The 16,152-nt window shown below is 46.9% G+C and overlaps 2 protein-coding genes and 1 pseudogene across 3 annotated transcripts in view; 1 reads left to right on the top strand and 2 right to left on the bottom strand.

Moving 5' to 3' along the window:
- LOC120098315 (uncharacterized) overlaps positions 1 to 7,648 on the bottom strand; it is a 37,104-nt pseudogene extending 29,456 nt beyond the window's left edge.
- The window catches only part of Arhgap26 (Rho GTPase activating protein 26), a 786,446-nt gene that overhangs the window by 487,797 nt on the left and 282,497 nt on the right, over positions 1 to 16,152 (bottom strand). The window lies entirely within an intron of this gene.
- Positions 1 to 16,152, top strand: part of Fgf1 (fibroblast growth factor 1) — an 86,117-nt gene that overhangs the window by 22,536 nt on the left and 47,429 nt on the right. The gene's annotated exons all lie outside the window — the stretch shown is intronic.

Genomic DNA, 16,152 nt, shown 5'->3' with positions numbered 1-16,152 from the left:
TGGGGGGGTGGGGGAGAGGAAGTGTTCTTAACCTGCAGTGTAATGCTAGGACTGAGCCAGACGCACTGCCTCCATCAACAGCAAACAGGGCTGCCTGGAATCCTGGAATCTTGGAATCCGCAGGGTCCTTCTCCCTGTGGCCTGAATCCTTTAACCTTAATTTAGCAAGTACTTCCCTCAAGGAATTTACATTCTAATGCAGCAGGGCAAGGGTAGAGTCAAAGGAAGCACACACACACACACACACACACACACACACACACACACACACACACTCATGCACACAGAGAGAGAGAGAGCACACACGCACAGCACACACGCACAGAGAGAGAGAGAGAGAGAGCGCGCACACACACACACACACACACACACACACACGACAATCACACAGAGAGGGGAAGAGAGAGAGGGAGAGAGAGAGCACACATACACACACACACACAAACACAGAGAGAGAGAGAGTGCGCACACACACACAGCACACACACAGAGAGAGAGAGAGCACACACACACACACAACAATCACACAGAGAGAGAGGGGAAGAGGGAGAGGGAGAGAGCACACACATACACACACACAAACACAGAGAGAGAGAGCACGCGCGCGCACACACACATGACAATCACAGAGAGAGAGAGAGAGAGGAAGAGGGAGAGGGAGAGAGAGAGAGCACACACATACACACACACAAACACAGAGAGAGAGAGAGAGAGCACGCGCGCGCACACACACATGACAATCACACAGAGAGAGAGAGAGGAAGAGGGAGAGGGAGAGAGAGAGCGCACACACATACACACACACACACACAGAGAGAGAGAGAGCGCGCGCGCACACACACATGACAATCACACAGAGAGAGAGAGAGGAAGAGGGAGAGGGAGAGAGAGAGCGCACACACATACACACACACACACACAGAGAGAGAGAAAGAGAGAGAGAGAGAGCACACACACACAGCACACACACGCACAAGCATGGGCTCATGGGAGGCCAAAGAAGAAACTAGAGACATTAGCAGAGACTGTGACAGGGCTGTGATGGAAAAGCAACAAGAAAGATGTGGCTGGAGAAACTGTGATAAACAGGGTAGAGAGGCAAATCTTTGGGAGGAGATAAAAGGAGATAAAAGCAGAAACCAAGAATAAGCAGACAGTGATTCTTGCCTTCCTGAGGCGGGAGGAGCTTGGTGTGTTCTAGACCATAGCAGGAAGCCCAGGGATGAAGGAGACGTGATCTGGGTAAGGCTGGGAGACTGCACTGAGCAGACGACATAGGGCCTTGGAGCAGTACGGACGTGAGGCTTTACTTTGACTGCTGTGGAGAGTCTTCTGGCAGTTGGAGGTGGTGGGTGACGATGGTGGTGGTTAAGCTGTCACTTGGCTCCTGACAGGAGAACAGACTCAACAAAGTAAACGAAAAACTGAAGAGAAGTATGAGAGACAAATCAGAAGGGCCATCCTAGAAGCAGGCTGTTGGCTCCAATTTGCCAATCACTGAAGATTTTCCCTCCCAAAACTGGCAGACCTGTATGGTACAATCATAAGACAGAAGAAAGGAATATCCAGCCCAGAGCCACGGGCATTGGTAGAATCTGTGTACTCCAGATGGCCTATAATCGCTCACAACTGCTCTCTTTACTAGCTTTCTAAGCCGGAAGCTTAGTCCATCACGGGGCCCCTTTTCATCATGGTACTGCCTCTGTTCTTTACATGTTTGGAAAGGCTGTGGAGCCAAATGTGGCAAATGCACTTGTGCGTGTCTGTGTGTGTGTGTGTGTGTGTGTGTGTGTGTGTGTGTGTGTGTGTCTTTCTTTTGCTGGGTTGCTGACTGAACTTGCCAAGGGCGTGTATATTCTACCACTGAGACACATTGTAGCTTCACTACCAGATGTTTTGACATCTGCACAGAAAAATCTAGAGGGATGCTAGTAAGGTGGTTTGGGGGTTAAATGCACCTGCTGCCAAACATGATAACCTGAGTTTGATCCCCAGACCCAGATGGTCGAAGGAGAGAAATGACCCCTAAAAATTGTATCCAACTTTCACACATGATTCACACCCCTATCCACAAACACATGCACATGATAAAAAGAATGCCATTTCTTTTAAAAGTCCAAGAGACACAATGCAGAGTGTTTTACCAGCCGTGCTGCATGAGTGAATTCATTGTCTTTCTCACTCTTAGTTTTTACAGCTTTGATTATAGTGTCTTCACACGGATTTCTCAAAATTTTTCTTGTTGAATTACATTCTTGAATTAGTGAGAATATGTCACTCAAAATTACTTGGGGATAATTAGAGGAGTCGATTTTATTATTGGAAGTGTAAAATAAAGCTTAAGAAATTTTAGGAAAAGTAAAAATATACTCGTCATTGTTAAAATATTAGAAGTGTTGATTTTTACCTTGGCAGCTTTAACCCTATGCTGATGTCTGTCTCTTTATTTCCCTGCCTATTACACACACAGTATCAAACTTTCTGTATAGGCTTTCCATCAATAAAGCACATATAATCTCCATCCTATTTAATGTTCTCCTGAAACAGGAGTTTCAGTTGTGGCAGCATATTCCTCTCTAATTTTTAGTGAGTGTCCAACTGTTGGCTATTCAGTTGGCAATGCTCAATGGTTCTGCTTTGAATGTGATCTTTCAACAACAGTTATGTGTTGCTGCCATCATGACTGGGTCCTACACCAAATCCTATACGCTGAGTGACCTATAAGTAAAGGCTGTCTATTTCTTATGGTTCTGAATGTTGGGAAGTCCAAGACCCAGGGGCCATCAGACCCAGTGTCTAATGTGGGCTGACTTCTTTTCCTGTGAAGTAAAGAGGTAATGAGTCTCTGTGACCCAGAAACACCCCTGAGCTCTACTCATTCCCCAAGGCCATCACCTCCTGATACTGTCTTGGAGAAGGGGGCTCAGCATGGGAACTGGGAGCACTAACATTCAGATGGTAGCAGTCATGTTACCATTAAAAAGGAAACCCACTCAAGTACAAAAGGGGGGCCTGTTCCTCAGGCCTTTTGTGGTGGGTGAGCTGTCGTGTCTCTTACCATTGTCCTTCAGAACAATTAGAACCTAGATGTGCTTGAAGTCCTTCCATCGCCACAGCTATGCTCACTGCTCTCCTTTCAAGTATGTTCTTGGTGGAATTACACTACAATGGGGTAAGTCAGGAAAAATCCCAACTGTGACTAAAACATGAATCCTGAAGTCAGGCAACTAGCAGCCTGACCCCTCAACAGCTGTGTGACCACAGAAGACTCTTCCTTGGAACTTCTGGTCCCCACATATCAATGAGAAGGACACTGGTTAAAGTAATATGTGACTGTTAAGGGAACTTTGTCCTCAGATTCGGAAACCAGCCTCCTACTCTTTTTTCTGTGGGAACCAAGGAGAATGAATCTTAAAAGCAGTCAAAATATCTGCTATCTTTATTGCTCCTTTTCCTCATTTGGGGTTGGGGGTGACACCCAAAACCTCACATGTTAAAGATAGTGGTTCTTTCCCTCCTTACCAAGGGCTAGGCTAGTTGGAGTAGAACTAAATTTAAATAATTCCGTTGTTCACAGCTGCATAAAGAATGTAGTCTCTCTTCTCATGAAGCCAGCTGTGTTTTATAACTGTCTCTCCCCAACTCTAAACAAACACTGGAAGAAAAAAAGAAAGCAGGACTGTCTAGGTCCACCCTAATTTGCCTTCAGTTTTATAGAACAATCCAGAAATAACTAAGCAGACCACAGAGTTAACCTGTGGCACTGTGTCTCCTCTGTGAACAGACTGATGTCGACAAGCACATAGTAGGTACTCAGTGGGCAGCGCTGGAGGCATAGCATGGGCAGACACTTCTCTTACCAACAGCAAGCCGTAAAGGAGTGAAACCCTTTAAAGGAGAGTACCTGTTTAATCTAAACACTGGATGACCCTGTATTACGACCGGAGACTGACCGATGATTACATGAACAGGTGCAATTTGAGTTTGTCAGTTGACCGTAAAGAACATGTTTCTTCTAAACTCTAGCTCTTGGAACTATGGCGGAACTATGGCATGGTGGAACTGTGGAAGGATTTCTTTAAACCACCGCTGCAAGCACTGTGTGTAATAAAACACTGCCGATGGCCAGGCCAAACTTTCCCCTTTCCATCTAGCCTTGGGAAAGGTTCCAAAGTCTTAGTATGTGCAGCCGTGTCTGTCTGATATCAAGATCACAGACATGACAACACATGCACTCCGCTCTTGGTTGGCATTAGCTTCCTGCCTGCTATGTGTTAAAAAACCACACTGCTGAGCAGTCAATGATAAAATGGCTTTTCTTGGGAATAGGGAGATGGCTCAGCGGCTATGGTGCCTGCTGCACAAACATGACAACTTGAATTTGCTCCCCAAAACCCACATAAAGAAGCCAGGCATGGTTGTATGCTGTAAGCCCAGCAGTGGGTCAGTGACGGTAGAGACAAGTGAATATTGGTGAGAGCAGCATCCACTGGCAGACTCCAGTGATAGTAAAGGATAGCCTCCCCTCACACAAAATACATGCGTGTATACAAAAATGCATACGTGTGAGTGCACACACATACATCTGCTTGCACGTGCACATACACTAACACAAAATAAACACTAACATAATTGGTTTCTTTTCTTAGACTACTACAAGTCTTAGAGGGAAAAGACCAGCCATAAACAAAAGTAGACAGGAGAGAGTCTAAGCTCATTGAAATGACATCATTTGAGGTCCTCTATGATCTAGTGTCAAACTTACACTAACCCTGGGCATCAAATCCTCTGTTAAACAGCCTCTGGCTAGGGAAATGCCCTCTGCTTTCCCATGAGCCTTTGTTCAAGTGGTTCCTTTATTCCACCCCCACCTGCAAAGCCTGCTTGTCCTTCTGTCAGAGACACCCCATTTTCCACCAAAGCTCCCTACCCAGTATCCTTAGCTCCTGGTACTGACCTCTCAGTGCTTAGCAGAACCTGATATGGTGTTTGTGATTTAATGTTTCCCCCACTCTCAAAGACAGTGAGACTATCTTATTCATCCTGAATCATCATAACAGCAAAAATCGCAGCTGTAAGATGAAATTCTGTAACATATGTTTTACTTATGGGCCGGGGGCTGGGATGAGTGCTTCTCTCACACTTGGGTAACAAGCACAAAGGGTAGGAGCTGTGGTGGCTTACAGGTGCCGTGACTGAAGGTCAGAGCAGTCACCTGACTTTGTGGATTTAAATCCAGGAAGCCTATGTCTCTAACCATGATTCCAACTTTAGTCTCTTGTTCTGTCTAGCCAGGTTTCTTGTTCATAATAGCCTCCATGGGGTGACTCCCTGACAGGACCGGGAAGCTGAGGGCAGCCTCTCCAACATCATGCGGTGAAGTCACAGCCACCAAGACTTGACAAAAGCCTTAGTATCCACATTTTCTCTTGTACTTATCTAAGACAATGGTCCCCAACTGTGATGGTTTGAATATGGTTGACTCAGGAAGTGGCACTATTAGGAGGTGTGGCCTTGTTGGAGTGGGTGTGGCATTGTTGAATAAGTGTGTCTTTGTAGGTATGGGCAATGAGACCCTTCTCCTAACCTCGTGGGTGCTACTCTTCTCCTAGCAGTCTTCAGAGGAAGACGTAGAACTCTCAGCATCTCTAGTACCATGCTGGAGGATGCTGCCATGCTCCTGCCTTGATAATAATGGACTGAACCTCTAAACCTGTAAGCCAGCCCCAATTAAGTGTGGTCCTTATAAGCCTTGCCTTGGTCATGGTGTCTGTTCACAGCAGTAAAACCCTTTAATACAGTTCCTCATGCTGTGGTGACCCCAGCCATACAATTATTTTCATTGTTACTTCGTAAGTGTGACTTTGCTACTGTTATGAGTCGTAATGTAAATATCCACGTTTTCTGAGGGTCTCCAGTGATCCCTGTGAAAGGCTCATTCAACCCTGAAAGGGGTCAAGACCCACAGGCTGAGAACCATTTATTTCTGACATAAAGGTAACAGTTGCCAATGGAAAAGTAAACATTTTGAACTGGTTTACCACAAAAGATTAGATGGCAGCTTAGTGAGTTCAGACTCTTTGGGTCAGTGGTACAAAACCATCATACCACCCTGCTTGAACCCAGGCTTTCATGTAGCTGCCTCTGTCTGGGCTGAGAGGCTCTTCCTCCCTCCTGACTAGCACTGCCAACTTCCTCAGAGCAGAGTGGTGTGGCTCCCCAGCCTGTCCCCATGTGTTGCCCTACTCAGATCCAGACAGGCCTGCTTTTGTGAGCACAAGTGGGTGGGTAGCCCTCTGCGGCATCCTAAGTCAGTGGGAGCAGGGCCAGAGGGGCAGTTGGGTTGGAAAAGTTAGGAAAGGGAGAGAGTGGGAGAGCTTTCTGCAGACAGCCACTAGCAGGCCAGCCAGAGTGTTCCCTCCATTTCTTTCTGGGTCATGAATAAGATGAAAGCCCAGACCCTGAGCTCCTCAAGGGGTCCCCAAGTGTGTCCTATCAGTTGGTAGATAAGACAGACTGTTCTGTTCTCCCTTTTCTTTGCCCCTTCTGTCTGTGAGGGACTAAGGGCTTGGTAGCAGGAGCAGTCTGAATAGCTGAAGTGCCATCCTCATTGCAAGATATTCAGAGCTGAGACCAGGAAGGCCCTAGGAGAGATGGCTGGGTCATGAGGGCTTTGAACAGCTCATGGAGTAATGGGCTACTCTGTTATTGCCAAGGTAGGTCTTTAAAGTTTTGTTTGTCGATTTGTTTTTGAGATAGCCACTAATGTGAACTGTTCTCAAATTCACTGTGTAGCCAAGGAAGATGACGTTGAATTTCTGATCCCCGACTGGGGTGACAGGCATATGCCACCTCCCCTGGGTTAGGCAGTGTAGGGAGTTGAACCCAGAACCATGTACATGCCAGGAACACACCCTACCCACTGAGCCATGTCTCTTGCCTTCAGAGTAGGGGTTTTCTTTTCTTATGCAGTTTTTACATTTATCTACTTGTTTATATGTGTGTCCATGTCTATGCGCACAGACTAACACATGGCATGGCACATGTGTGGAGCTCAGAGGGCAACTCGCAATAGTTTCTTCTTGTACCATGTAGGCCCTGGGTACTGAACTCAGGTCATAGGCTGGGCAGCAAGAACCTGCAATGGTCTGAACCAACTCACTGGCTCGGGTGGGTCTTCCCAAGCCATCAGTCTGTTCAGACTCTGTTATGTGTCTCTCTTGCGATCTGATGCCTTGTGCTGCCAGTAACTCTGAGGAAAGAAGATAGTCCCCACTAAATGTGACCCCTTGACCTTGGACTTCCTGTCCTCCAGACCCTGAGTTAAATAAATCTTCATCCTTTAAAAGTTACCCAGTGGGTGGCTCCATTTAGCAACAGAATATAGACTTGCTCTGTTTCTTTCCCTGACTTGAGCTTGGCTTACCACACACACACACACACACACACACACACACACACACACACACACACACACACCCCTATCTTTATATGCTTCACTGTACGCATAGCTCAGTTTAGCTGCCATGTTGTTTGGGAAGATACACAAGAGGGTACAAAGATGAACAGACAGACTGACAGATAAATGAGCGATTGATGCTGGCCGGTCTAATGCAGCACACCCACTTTCCTGAATCACCGACGCCATGCTGCTGGGGCCCCCATGAAAGCTATAATGTGCACAAGGCATCGTGAGATTCTCTAAGGGTCAGAGACAGGTATTGAGAAGATGTGGCTTCTCCGATAGTCCCCCTCTGACCATCAGTTACATCCCAGTTCTCTGGCCTCCTGGGACATCTGCAATTGTCACTAGAAAGCCAGTGCTCTATACCAGGACCACAGGGTTGAGGGTCCAGCTGAGCTTCATTCGACAAACTCAGACTTTGATTACATTCCGTGCAGTGCAGCTCTCCACTGACAAAGTTGTTAATTCAGGTCTGACTTTCCTGACCTTGGTTTCCATAATGTGGAACAGGAAAATTAGAAAAGAAATTGCAGGAGGGGGCATCGTCCCCAAAGAGGAGGGTTTGCAGACAGACAGCCTGGCTAGAGGTCAGTAGCTCCATCCTCAGTGCCATGAAACAGACAGACTAGTGATCAAGAAAAGAGCAGGCAATGTTTGTCTCCCGCAGACTTTCCCCAGGACCACTTATATCTTATAGAGAAGCTTATATCTACCTGGGGGAAAGGCTCTGCAAGAATCCTTGTGCCCAGAGAAAAAATGGGGGTCAGAGAGGTGACATCACCTAGCACAGTTCTCATGGACACTTGTAATGAACTCTAAGACACTAGGGCCTTGGCTCCTACCCACCAGGTAAAGGGCTTAAGCAGCCCAGAGAACAGATAGATATTGGCACATCTACAGCACCATGCAGAGGACGGCTACCCAGCACCACAACCCCTGCCTCCTGGATGTCCGTTTCCACATATATCCAGACCTAAGTACCACATATGACCAGACCTAAGTACCACATATATCCAGACCTAAGTACCACATATGACCAGACCTAAGTACCACATATATCCAGACCTAAGTACCACATATGACAAGACCTAAGGTCATGTAAACCATTTTGTGCACCACTAAGATAAGATGTCCCACATCCTGACTCTAGAGACGACAATCTACTTATAATCTGTGCATCTGTGGTTAGGAAAGATTAGGCACCCCATGGGCCAGGACCCCAGCTTCTACCCCCATGCCAGCTCAGCAATATCACCTCAGTGTCTTCCCTTGTTATGCAGGAGAGGACACAAGGCTTAAAGCAGTGGAGTCTGCACCCATGGCAAGTGACACAGCTGGGGAGCCACAAAACCTAGATCTATCCTGTGCCCAAACTCCCTGCCCTAACTATTAAGTCACACTGGCATTTGTTCCTCCTCCTGGGCTTGGCAAACAGAAACCACGAAGGAACCACAAAACTCTAGGAAAAAGGAAACCTTGGTGTGTCGCATCCTCTCCCATCCGGGCTCACTTGTGCCTAGGTTCATTTTTATCTCAGGCTCCCTAGGATTTACACATCTGCCCTTGGGCTGTGAAGTCAGGCTACTTCTGCCAGAAGGACTCAGAGCTCTGGCTATTCGCTTCTTGGTTCATAAGCTTGGGATGGGTCTTTCTTTTTCTGAGCCATCTCTTCATTTCCCAAGCCTCTGTTGTTGATTTGTGCCAGATTTTATAGCATCATCCTTGACCTTGAACCCCGTCCTTCCCACATCTTCCTTGCCCCCTCCCACCTCCCTCATCATCTTAACCCTTCAGCATCTCCCTGCCTTCTTCCAAAGCCTTATTCATGTCTTAATCACTTCCTGGCCCATTCACGTCTCCATCTCATGAAAAGGTTTCCTAGAATTCCTGCCTCTTAAGATGAAATATGGGGTGAGATATGAAGAGATGTCTGTGTGGGAGAAAGGCAACAGGCCATGTCTTCTTGCTCGATTTACGGCCCCTGACCTTTCCCCGTTGACTATGGATCACACACAGACAGCACCTTGGCTCCCAACTCCTGAATCCCATCACTCTTTGCCTTGACCTTTGGCTCTCCTTCCCCAGTTTTCCATGGAGCTAAAGGTAATTATACCCACTCAAGGCTTCCCCATCTTTTTCTCTCCCTTCCCGGCCACTGAGTCACCCTTTCCTACCACACCTCTCTCAAAGCCTTCCTCAAGATGAAGAATGGGAGTTGGCTTGTTCTCTCTCTCTCTCTCTCTCTCTCTCTCTCTCTCTCTCTCTCTCCCCGTCCCTCCCTCCCTCCCTCCCTCCCTCCCTCCCTCCCTCCCTCCTGATTTTACTCCCTGCTTCAGAAGGACAATAAAACCATGGCTTGGGAACAGCTCCTAACTGGCCAGGCCTCTGTATTGGAAATGCCTGTCCCCCCCTGCTGACCTTCTCCTTGCTCAGTCTCGCCCATCGCCCATCTGAACCCATCCTCACCACACTTGCAGCTTAGTTCAGCTCCCTGCCATGATCCCAGCAGGAGGAACCTTGAAGCTTGCCATGTCAACATGCTTTCCATGCTGACTGACACTGCGCACTTGCAGCTTTCGAGTGCACAATGCTCAGCACAAGTCTCGTTGGTTGAAAGTTCCCAGGGAGCACAGACATGCCCGAGCATTCACAGTCCCGACAGGCCCAGGAGACCTCCCAATGCCTGTAATGAGGACTGGGGCAGATCTCAGGGTGTATGGCATTTGTCTAATGTATACAAGGCGCTTGGGATGGACTCCCAGAACCCCCAGCACCAATTTTTGCAAACAAAGAAGAAATATAAAGAATTCCCAGTCACCAGTGAGTCCATGTGTCCATTTAAGACTGGAGCTCCTCCAGGGCTCCTTTCATCTGATGAGCATTTGTAGAGATTCTACTGAGAACTAAGTCTTGTGTCAAATATGGTAAACGTAACAAAAATAAATAAATAAATAAAATAAAAATCTCCAGAGTCTTGAAGATTTCCTTCTAGCAGAAAATGCTAATTTTAAGTGACTATACTGTTGCCTACTGATATTGGACTGTTGCAAGTGCATTAGAAACAATCTTTGGGGGAAAATACACTGTGCCAGCCCAGCTACATCCTCAGCCCCAAAGTACTGAAATAGCAGAGAGTATCTCAAAAACAGCTTTCTAGAGATATAATTCACCATTACAAGTCACCATTATAAAGCACGCAACTCAGTGGCTGTTAGGACATTTATGGAATCGTACAAGTGTCGCCACTACCTAGTTGGGGACATAACTATTAGCGCTATTTCCTATTTTTTTTTTCATTCCTTTACTCCCTGGAAATAACCAATCTGCTTTCTGTTTCCATGGATTTGTCTATTCTGGCCATTTCATATACATGGATTCTCCGAGATGTGACTGGTGTCATTCACAGCCCAGTACATCATGCTGTAGCATGTAGCAAAATTTAGCTCCGTTTAATGGCTGACTAATTCATCACATGAAGGTACTTCTTGGCTCTGATGAGTAATTCTACCAACATTAGAAGACTCATCTTATGGGAGCATCTGCCTTCCTTTCATATGGGTATATACTTAGGGGTGGGACTCATGGGTCATATGCTAACCCATGCCTCACCATTTAAGGAACTGCCAGCCTTTTCCAAAGTGGCCACACAGTTTTGTACTCTGAGCAGCACAGTCCAAGAGCTCTGTTTCCTCCACATCCTGGTCAATACTTTTCCCTTGAAGTCCTCTTAGTAGGTGTGATGTGGTACAGGGCTTTGGGCTTTGCATTTCCTCGTTGACTAAAGATGTAAGCATCTTTGCATGTGGAGATAAGAATGTCAGAATTATGTCTGTGAAGCAGGTCCTGACTGGGGTTTATGGCACAATACCTGCAGGGTGTCAACTCCTCCATTAGCTACAGCTCCTTGAGAGGCATGTTTTACCAAGATGAACAATGACTTTCATCATACCTCCCATTGCACTGCTCATAAATGGCGTCCCAGCCCTCTAAGATGGAGGCTATTCAGAGAAAAACGAGAGACACAAAACGAAGAAGATGGTTGGCTCAACTGCCTAGACCTGTGGGCACTGCCCTCAGCTCAGGTAATTGAGAAATGGCTCCCACTCTCTTATCACACGGCAAGGGTGAGGATGAGACCTGACAGCCACAAGCTGGAGTTCCTGTCAGTTTGGGAGCAGTGGGGAGGGGAATGCCTACCTGCTTCTGAAGTTTAGAACCAAAGATGAGACTGTAGACAAGAGATGACAGGGGTCATCTTCAGCTACACAAGCATCATGATGAGCTAGGAGCACACTAAACAAAACCCTCCCAAACTGTGGGGCGCAGGGAGTGCTAGGTTGAACGGGTATATTAGCTGGTGAGTGGGTGTACTCTGATACTGTGATGATGTGAGCCAGAGGCCACTGTGGAGTGACCCTACAGTGGTGTCAGGGGCAGACCTCCTGGGTGGGGAAAGAAAGGCCCAGAGCCAGAAAGAGTTGGTCAGCCAAGGAGCCGCCCTTAGCCCCAATACAGCCAAGAGAGACCAACAGCCCCGGTTTGAGTCATAAAGGCAGAGCAATGGGCAGACTAAGACAGGCTGAGGCCTGGAGCAAGAGCCTTGGAAGACAAGTTCTTCTCTTTTGAAGAGGCAGAGGGCCCCTGACTCCTCTCCCCCATCACCATTGAGGGCCAGGGAGGGTGAAGCTGGAGAAGTCTGGGGGACAACACATGGCCTACGAAGATGTATGATAGGCAAGGTGTTTTAGCCACCGAATAGCCTGGGTACAAGAAACGCAGTCATGCTATACAGAGAGCCCAAGGATCTGACTTTCACCAGCTAGCCCACACCCAGTCCCCTGTCCACTCTGCTGATAAGATGACATGTCTAAATAATGAAAATGCCCTCAGTCATTTCCAGGGACAGTCAAAAGAGACTATAACTCCCCCAGCTCCCAAGAAAATGAAAGGGGAAAAAAGTGCTCCTCTTTGATTATCAAAACTAGCTTGAAGTATGTGTCTCTATTGTCTCTGGTGGCCAAGCTTTCAGAAAGCCAAATGCTTAAAGACACAAGCTTAAAGACTTATACGACCTTACCTTGTCCCAAATGCTAGGCCAGCTCACCTCACAAAATCCTCTGCAAGCAGATGTAGCCACACAGACTTCATGGACATAGAAACTGATGCCTTGGTGAGGCATCCCAGGATCTGGGTAAAAGACTGGGCCAGCATTTGATTGAATGGAAGAGGCTGAGCCCTGAGCTGCTCTGTTCTGCTAAGAAAGAAGAAAAGTTACCCATAGCACTCTAAGTAAGGGCTGTTCCTTGAAGACAAATACAAAAATACTTCCATTGGTAAAATACATACTCATTTCACACACACACACACACACACACACACACACACACACACACACACACACACACTAACCAACGTGGTAGCAAGACTGAGAGCTTATTTCGGCCATCTTCCACACGCAAAGAAGTTAATACTGTCTGCCTCAAGGCTTCAGCACTGTTGGTTTTATAACTGTCCCTAAAAGACACCATGCTGAGCTCAGCCCACATACTTGTACCCAGGCATGCATGTTTCTCTCCATCCACACACCCATCCAGTTTCTCATCTTACAGGTTTTACACTTACTCTGTGCCAGGCATTGGCAACTCAAATGTCCAGGAGATTATCCCCTGAGGAGCGCAGTCAAAAAAAAACCTCCCACCCCTCAGGAACCAGTGCATACAGATCCCGGGAAAATGGCCCTCTGCATCCTGCATCTTACTCCTCCTCTTTCTTCTGGTCTAGGCGTGAAAGGCATGCACGTCACTCTTCAGGAATCTTGCCTGTCAATCTTACTTTTTATTCCTATTTGGTCCCTTGATAGTAAAAAGAATATCTTCCAAACACAATCTGCTTTTCTTTTCTTGTCCTTTGATGATGATGATGATGATGATAGTGTGTGTGTCTGTGCATGTGCCTTCGTATGTGTGTGTGTGTGTGTATGTGTGTGTGTGTGTGTGTGTGTGTGTGTGTGTGTGTGTGTAGTCATGCTACAGTGTGTCCCGCTCAGTGCACAGGCAAAAGCTAATCCCACAGGGCATCTATCTCTAAGGTCTGACTCATCTCCAGTACCTAGTCTGTTGCTTCAATAACTAAGATTGCTGTGTTCATTCCAGTCCAGCTGTAAAATTCCAGCTTAGCCTCTAGGCAATAAAAACCCAAAGTGGAAATTTGATCAAGGGTAAGGTATGATCAGATCTGTGGTTTAGAAGGAAAAGACTACCAAGGCTGTGGACAAAGTAAGGAAGAAGAAGAAGAAGAAGAAGAAGAAGAAGAAGAAGAAGAAGAAGAAGAAGAAGAAGAAGAAGAAGAAGAAGAGGAGGAGGAGGAGGAGGAGGAGGAGGAGGAGGAGGAGGAGGAGGAGGAGGAGGAGGAGGAGGAGGAGGAGGAGGAGGAGGAAGGGAGAAGGAGGGGGGAAGGGGAGTATGAAGAGGAAGAAGAAGAGGAAGAGGAGGAGAAAGGGGGAGGGGAGGAAGAAGAGGAGGAGAAAGAAGAAGAAGAGGAGGAGGAGGAGGAGGGGGAGGAGGAGGAGTAGGAGTAGAAGTAACTTCTGCTGGTACATTGAGAATTCATTGTCCTGAGCTATGACAATGATGGCAGAGAGGGAAGTTTTGTCAGGTAGGATCCTGACACATGCCTATGAATAGTCAGAGACAGGAAATGTGGTCACATCTGCACTGTGGGCAACTTTGCAGACCCTGAATTGCCATCAATCAAGAGGATGAGACAAGAAGGGGGACAGTGGGTGTTCTCAGGTTGGGTGGGTGTTCTCAGGTTGGGTGGAGCTTCCCCCTTTAGGAATAGGTCCTTGGTGGCCACAGTATTATCTTAAGACTGCACACTATCTAAGGATGCTCCTTGGAGGTGGTGGGAGGTATGACTCTGGGGGATTAGGGTGAAGAGCAGGACAGGCTCTAGGAGACACGATTGTCTCTGGAGTTGGCAAGGACACTCAGAGAAAACATATACATTGATAAAGACTTCATAGGCAGGTGCTTGAGGCTGCCATACTTCATAGAGTGACTAGAGAAACAGGTGGTAGGCCTGGCATTCAGAGAAAGAACCTGAAGCCTAAGTTATTGGGGAGACCAGAGAAGGAAGGATCCTCTGGGGTAGCATTCAAGGTTCTGGGCCCATTACGCTGACTTCTTTTGGAAGCTCGGATGAGAAGCTGAAGGGGAGTAAGGCATTCTGGGGGATTCACTGGGTGGCAGGGACCTTCCATAGCAAAGAAAATGTGATAGTGCCGTGGGGAGGATCCGGACACCAGGAAGTCTTAGTGAACCTCTCGTGGGTTGGAGATGATTTGGTGAGGGTCCAGATATGGAGAGCAACCAGATTAAAGTTGAGTTCTCCTCCGCTCATTCTGCTTCCTTGAGGAATTCATTTCTTCAGAGTTCCCTCCATGATGATTTCTAAGGCAGCCATGAGACAATTCCACACTCAAGATTCCATTCTCTCTATGCTCATAGGGGTCTATCATGTGCTTGGCTAAATAATTTGGTTTCTCATTCTATTACTGATGCCACGTGGTTTCTGTATTTTTTTTTCCTTCCTCCCGCACACAGCTTTGCGGTGGTTTTCATACCCTCATCTTAGAGCTTCTGTGTGAATTGTTCTTTAGGAGAAATTCCTCACGCTGGCCTTGCTCGGCATGGTTCTGCACATAAGTGTTCTGTTTCTCAAAAGAGCTCCTCAAATTCGACCTCTCTCCTGTGAAGGACAGAGACTGAAACGTGCAGGGAAGAAAAAACACAGAGGCTTCTATATATTGGCTGAAAACAGGGATTTTAAATATTCCAACTTGATGACTGCACTGTTTCCTTTTTAATAGAGATGTAGGTTGAAGGCAATGTATTTATGCAAAAGCAACCCTGATTAACCTGATGTCATATGTCCCAGATGGAAACACCTCTCAAGGACAGAAAATGACAGTCTACCTTCTCAGTCAAACTATCTCCCATGCCCAGGCACTGTGTGAAGGGGCACTGCCCCCTCGTGGCATTTTTAGACTGATAAGAGTGTTGCATGTTAGTTCACAGATTTCAGGGTTCAAGTCTATTAAAATGTTTTGTGAACATGACTATATCCCTGGGATTTGGTATTTAACACCTGAAGTCATCAGTTTAATTGTGTTTTCACAAGATTATCTTTGGCACAGAGTGAGGAAGCCCTCTTCGCTCCCTACAGAGAACACAAAAAGCCTTCAGAGAAAGAACAAAGACCAGGCGCAAAGGACCCCTGGCTCGCCCTGCAGGAGGCAGCACACTTGTCCGAGAGCGCCCTCTTCTGGCCTGAGGCCCCATTGCACCAACCCAGTCCAACCGAGCCAAAGTGTCATCTTTTTGGAAGGCAGCCTCTAGCTCTCTAACCAGCACTGACATCAATGAACCTTTCTTTGATTTTCTTACACCAGAGCCACTGGGACCCCAAGATGTTCTCTTTCGATATCTGTGCTATATTTTCAGTGTGGGAAGAGATTTGCCTCTTCTCCAGGGCTGAGTCCTTGGTGACTACTGTATTTTTTTTTTAAATACCCTCCTTAGATCTGAGTAGAGCCATCAGATTTCCATTTATATTTATTAATGGCCAGGAAGAAAATCCACAACTTTGGATATACAGGAAGTAGATCTAGAAATAAAAGCGGAAGG

This window comes from Rattus norvegicus, chromosome 18 (assembly GCF_036323735.1).
Source record: "Rattus norvegicus strain BN/NHsdMcwi chromosome 18, GRCr8, whole genome shotgun sequence".
Classification (NCBI taxonomy): domain Eukaryota; kingdom Metazoa; phylum Chordata; class Mammalia; order Rodentia; family Muridae; genus Rattus; species Rattus norvegicus.
The sequence above is the reverse complement of the archived record's forward strand: the minus strand, read 5'-3'. Positions and strand labels throughout refer to the sequence as shown.